The sequence below is a fragment of the Thunnus maccoyii genome, chromosome 24, assembly GCF_910596095.1.
Source record: "Thunnus maccoyii chromosome 24, fThuMac1.1, whole genome shotgun sequence".
Taxonomy (NCBI): Eukaryota; Metazoa; Chordata; class Actinopteri; order Scombriformes; family Scombridae; genus Thunnus; species Thunnus maccoyii.
The window spans coordinates 5,866-12,131 of record NC_056556.1 but is presented as its reverse complement, the minus strand read 5'-3'; the positions used below and the strand labels follow the sequence as shown (position 1 = coordinate 12,131).

Here is a 6,266-nt window from a genome sequence, read left to right as displayed (position 1 = left end):
GCCTTGAAAAGGAAGGGGGTCAAGTTCTGCTGGTCCCCTGAATGTCAAACTGCCTTCGATACTCTCAAAAAGCACCTAACGAATCCTCCTATCCTGGGACATCCGAACTTTGATCTTCCATTCCTGGTTTACACCGATGCCAGTGAGGTAGGGCTGGGTGCAGTGATTGTTCAACGCACTAACAATGGGACCGAAGAAATCCTGGCTTATGGCAGCCGCAGCCTTAACCCAGCTGAAAAAAACTACTCCACTACAGAGCTGGAGTGTCTGGCTGTGGAGAAGTGGAGAGTTTATCTGGAAGGACGCCTCTTTACAGTGGTTACGGATCATTCTTCGCTCCTGTGGGTTTTTAAGACCACTAAACCCAGCACCCGTCTGATCTGGTGGGCTTTCAGGCTTCAAGAGTTCACCTTCATGGTGGAGTACAGAAAAGGCAGATATAATACTGTGCCAGATGCCCTATCTAGAGCTCCATGTGATGGATCTGACACTACTCACCATCCTCTCTGTGCCACAATGGTGTCTGCCAAACCAGAGTTTCCAGAGGATATGCCCATCACTGTCCAAGAGGTGTGGAATGCCCAGAAAAAAGACCCTGTGTGTCAGACGCTCTATGAAAACATCCAAGAGAAGGGGGAAATGCAAGCAAACAACAACACTCTGTACACCATTTTTGAGGATCTGATTTATCGTGTTGTGAAACTGGAATATAAAACCATATACCAAATATACATACCTGAGAGCTTGCGTCCCCACTTTCTGACATCATTCCATGAAGACCCCCTTGCTGGCCACCTGGGTAGATACAAAACATACAGGAGGATGCAGAATCTGGTTTACTGGCCCAAAATGAGCTGGGATGTCAAACAACATGTGACAAATTGCCAAGTCTGTCAACTATACAAACCCGAAAGCCGCAAACCAGCTGGAAAACTACAGCAAACACTGGTATGCCGTCCCTGGGAAATGTTGGGCATGGACTTAATGGGTCCGTTCCCCAGGAGTTCAAGCAGAAATGTTTACCTACTGGTTTTTGTGGATTATTACTCCAAATGGGTGGAGCTCTTCCCTTTAAGGAACACCACTGCTGAATCCATCTCATGCATTCTCATCCAGGAGATTGTCACCAGATGGGGAATACCTGAGTATATTCTCTCTGACCGAGGTTCTCAATTTGTTTCCTCCATCTTCCAGGCTACCTGTGAAACATGGAATGTGTCACACAAACTCACATCGGCTTACCATCCACAGACAAATTTGACAGAGTGAGTGAATCGGACCTTAAAAACTATGATGGCCTCCTATGTGGGCTCCAGGCACAAAAACTGGGATAAACACCTTCATGAGTTCAGGTTTGCCTTGAACTCTGCTGTTCAGGAGTCCACAGGAGTCACACCGGCTGAACTCAACCTACAGCGACCACTCAGGGGACTGCTGGATGTCTTGCTGCAGCCCAGAAATGCCCTGCCCGACTCGTCTGTCTACCAAAAAATCACACAGCTTGATGACCTCAAAGCTTTTGTTGCAAAGAATCTCTCTCTGGCCCGTAAGCGACAGAAGAGAAATTATGATAAGCATCGCAGAGAAGTGTGTTTGGCAGAAAAAGCACGAGTCTGGCTATGAGCCCATCCTTTTTCCAAGGCAGAAAAAGCCTTCACAGCAAAACTTGCTCCCAAGTGGCAGGGCCCCTACCATGTCCTTCAGCAAGTGGGACCTGTGAACTATGAAGTGGTGCTGGAGGAGAGTGGAACAGACCAGAGAATAGTACACATCTCCCACCTCAAGCCTTGTTACCCCACTGCTCAGCAAGTGGAAGAGCAGCAAAACAGGCAGTTGAGGGAGATATTTGAAGAAGAAACCATGGATGAGGATTTCCTTGGTTTTCCAGCAAGTCCTCCTATGGTAACATCCAGGCCTCCTGAGAAAATGAAAATAAAAAACAAAAGTTTGAGAGAGTCAGGGGAGAAGGATAAGAATCTAATAGACCTATAAAAAAAAAAAAAAAAGGGGCTGATATTGATATAGCTCTATTTTGGGTTTTTTTTCTTTTTTTGTTAAGGGGGGAAGGGTGTGGCGATCACTCCCACAGAATAAAAAAATAATAATAAGGATTTGAAAGTTTTGTATCAGTTTGGTATCTGTACTATGTTCGTGACTAAGCAAATACCTTACATTCATGCTTTAAATATATGTTATGTTTTGGTATGCGATTGCCCATTTTGTTTTTTGTTGTTTTTTTTACTTACTTCCACACCCCACTAGCCCAGTCAGCCAGTGAGTTAGCTCCACGTTGCCACTCCCTCGGAGTCCAGCCTCTTCCGTTTTTCGTACCAGGAGATTTAATTCAGTATGGCGGGAGTCGCCGGCAGGTGAACAGCAGGAGAGAAACCCTCGTGAGTCATCCATGTCCGGAGTAAGCCTATCCTTGGCCATCAGCGCGCGTTTCAGTCCGCGTCGTTAAAATCCACCTTGGTTGCCCTCGAGCCGTGGATACTGCAGCCTCTCTTCTTATCTCCACGAACACACCGAACTGTCCGTGTTTTCAACTCCGGACAACGCACGTTTCCACACGTCCCCTGAACCGTGAGTCGGCTAAAGCTGGGTGACTTCACTGTGCTCTTTTTGTTATCTTTTCTTCTTTTTGACTGGGCTTTTGGGGTTGGTAGGACGGTGAAAAGCTGAACTGATTTCCTTATTTTGAGTTTTGTTTGGAATTCCGGGAAAACCCGAGGCGGATTATTTTGTTTGAGAACTGGACTGTTTGAACCTGAACTGTATTGAGAAACGGGAAAAACCCAGAACGGAGCACTATTTTTGTTTATGGACCTGGACTGATTTGTTGAAGAGTTTTGTTTTTTGTGTGAGTGCTCTAATATAATTTTGGGAAATTCAAATGGTGGTGTGTTTGGCCTTATTCACTTTATTTAAGTGTTCATTTTGTGTTATTTATATTGTTTATACAATACCAAAAGGTCTTTTGAAAGCATTTTTTTTAGGGTCATGAGTTAACCATGTATCCTTTGTGGGGTTGAGGGTAATTCAAATTGTCCAAACCGCTACAAGCTTTGTGGTAGCTACACTCTCGGCCGCTCGGGATTACCAATACTAGTTCTTTTCATGTGTTCTCTTTTTGGTGCTTCCACTAACATGACTTCTCCTGTGCCCAGGTCTCCAGTGTCAACCCGACCACTCGGTCATCTGTTGTTCTTCAGCTGCAAGCTCATTCTCCAGCCACACCATGCCAAGTGCATCCAGCCACCTGCCTCTTTCTGCCACACAACCCTTCTCCAGCCTGCCTGCCCCTTGCCAGCACCAGCTCCCCTCCCTTCTACCCTCCATAACCAAAGGTTGCTCATTCAACCATCTTTTTCTCATCCATCCATCTGTTTTCTGTGTCTGCTTTTGGGTCCAAAAAACAACCTAAGCAGTAACATGTTCAGACTTACCAGAATTCTGCCCTGACAGACATGGGGATTTAATTCCTCAATGTCCATTGTCAAATAGGAAGAAAAGTAGCATCCCACCTGGTCAGTGTTTCTACTCATATTTCTATTCATCAAACAGTTTGTGTCTCTGAATACTGCTCAATGTGATTTATATTTTTTGTGTCTACTACAAAGAAACACCAACAGCCAGGTAACGTAAAGAACATTGATCATTTTATGAGTAATTTTTTGATGCAGCTGTTTTTATGACTGCAATAACCTGCAAACATGTGCATACTTACCTGTGTGGCTGCCTGTCCCTGACTCTAAACCTAACTCAAATGACCCCTATCTCTGTTGCTCTCTAACCCTAACCTGCCCTAACCCTAAATGTGACTAAGTGCCATGGGAAAAATCATTCCCCCACAAAGTGTGTAAGAGTGTGTTTCAGGCCATTCTAAGTCTACTGGATTCCATTTGAAGTGACATACATAATACCTGGATGCCAGCAGGTTAGGGTTAGGCTTACAAAATTCAAAAATTGGATCAGTGATGGATCTGATGTACAGTACAGGCTTGGACTGCCATCCATGTTGTAAAAAAAAATCCATGTTGTAAAAAATGATTCACTAGAGGAGTGTGTGTCTCTTTTTGTCTTAAAATATTATATCTGTGTTGAGTGAACCTCACAGTTATGGAGTTTTTGGTTTCACCAATGTATTGTAGTCCACATTGTGCACATGTGATTAAGTATACCCAATTTTTAGAGTGTACATTCCCCCATGCATGTGTTTTGAAAACATTTTTTTATTATTTGCTGTGCAACCAAATTTGCTGCTTGAAAAATTCTCCATGACCTCTTGGTTTTAGGGTGAGCAGTGGTGAGACCTTGGCCTTGACCAGGTAATCTTGCAGGTTTGTTTTTTGAGTTCCACTCAGGGCTTTTTGAAAATTTGTTTTGATCACTCTGACCAATCTAGCTGCAGATGCAGTATATGTAATAATAGAAGGAAAGTATTGTAGACACCACCTGAGGTTTAATTTCCAGGAATGTTTTTAAGGATTTCCTGAGGAAAGATCTAGAATACCCTCTAGTGTGAAGCGCTGAAAACAATGTTGTAGTGGCTTCTCTAAAATCTTCCTTTTGAGTGCATATTCTGTGAAACCTCAGCAGTTGTGACTTTACCAGGCCTGCAAATGTGTGTTTGGGATGGTGACTGGATTTATGGAGCAGAGCGTGAGTGTCTGTCTCTTTAAAAAACACTTTAATATCCAGGTTATTGGTGCTCTGGAAGTTCTGGCCCTTGTATGTGGTGGTGTCCAGAAAGTCCACTGAGGTCCTGCTGGTAGTAGATTTTAATTTTATAGATTCATTGTGATTGTTTAGAGTGATTAAGAAGTGATCAAAATCCTCCTCTGAGTGTTGCCATACACCCCAGATGTCATCCAGGTATCTATAATAATATAAAGGTTTTTTAATACAAGAGGCTAAGGCTGATGTTTCCCACTCTGCCATAAAAATATTAGCATATGCTGGTGCAAATTTCTTGCCCATAGCTGTGCCTTTGATTTGTAGAAAAAATTCTCCATTAAATTCAAAGTCATTTCTGGTCAAATTAATTTCTAATAGTTGTATCAATTCCTTGTCTGGTCTGTTTTTTATTAGGATATTTATGAAATATGTTTTTTATGGCTTGTATGCCTTGTGGGATGTCAATATTTGTGTATAAACTATCAATATCCATTGTGAATAAGGTGGCATTTTTTGGGATGTGGAGTTTTTTAATTTTTTCCACAAAATCATATGTGTCTTTGACGTAGCTGGGGTGTAAGGTAGAGAGAGGATTTAAATAAAAGTCTAGGAACTCGGCCGTATGGTAGGTCTCACTGCTGCAGTCTGAAACAATTGGTCTTCCGGGGGGAATTTCATGTGGTTTGCTCCACTTAGACGGGTCTTTATGTATTTTTGGCAACATAAAATAATCGGGCCCTGGGTTCCGGGTCGCCCAGTAAATATTGATTTTGTTTAGCATTTATGAATTTTTTATCCTGTAATGTTTGTACAATTTTCTCAATCATGGGCTTTGTATCTGTATATATAGGTTTTATCAATTTTAAATAATAACATTTATCATTCAATTGTCTGTATCCCTCCCATAGATATTGTTCTCTATCCAATATGACAACTGCACTGCCCTTATCAGCTGGTTTAATGATTATTTTTCTGTTGTTTTTGAGTTCTTTTAATGCCTCAGTCTCCTCTCTGCTCAGGTTTGGCCGTGTATGAGCAACCCGGAATTTTGTATCAACATGTTGGATATCAGTTCTGATCAGAGCAGTGATTTCAGCCGGCAGTTTGCCATCAGGAGGAGTCCAATCTGATTTGGGGGTGAAAGGAGGAGGTATTGTATCTTTTGTGTTTTGGAAATATGCTGCCAATTTAATTTTTCTGTGATATAATTGTAGGTCCCATCTGGTCTGTTCAATTATGTTTTTATTACTGTCCTTAGTGGGAATAAAAGTTAGTTCCCTATTCAACAGGCTGAGTTGTGGGGGTGTCAAATGAAAATTTTTTGCCAAATTCATCACATTTTTGCTCCCCTCCTGTACAGGCAGGCTTATGGGGATAATTATTTTACATAATCAAACCAGTATTGAAGCATGCGTCTGGCTGTGGGTTTGGTCCAGTGTATTTTGTCTGTCTCTGTTTTGAAGATTCTCATGGGCAGTTCAGGTATGTATCTGCAGTTTTTGGTGATGTAAGCATTGAGATGCAGCAAATTATTTTGGTCTTTCAGTGGTAAAGCCCTAGAGTAGTTAATTTGCGGCACCCAGACCTCC

At 42.3% G+C, this 6,266-nt stretch overlaps 1 long non-coding RNA gene across 2 annotated transcripts; it reads right to left on the bottom strand.

The window, feature by feature from the left end:
- Positions 1–280: 280 nt before the first annotated feature.
- On the bottom strand, positions 281–5,679 carry LOC121892383. Of its 2 annotated transcripts, XR_006094405.1 has the most exons (5): positions 2,247–5,679; positions 1,281–1,918; positions 737–1,199; positions 499–611; positions 281–410 (listed from the first exon to the last, which is right to left on the bottom strand). It is a non-coding gene; the product is annotated as an uncharacterized LOC121892383 (long non-coding RNA). The 2 variants fall into 2 exon arrangements; XR_006094404.1 differs by lacking the exon at positions 281–410 and having other exon boundaries at positions 426–611; positions 2,247–5,675.
- Positions 5,680–6,266: the final 587 nt, after the last annotated feature.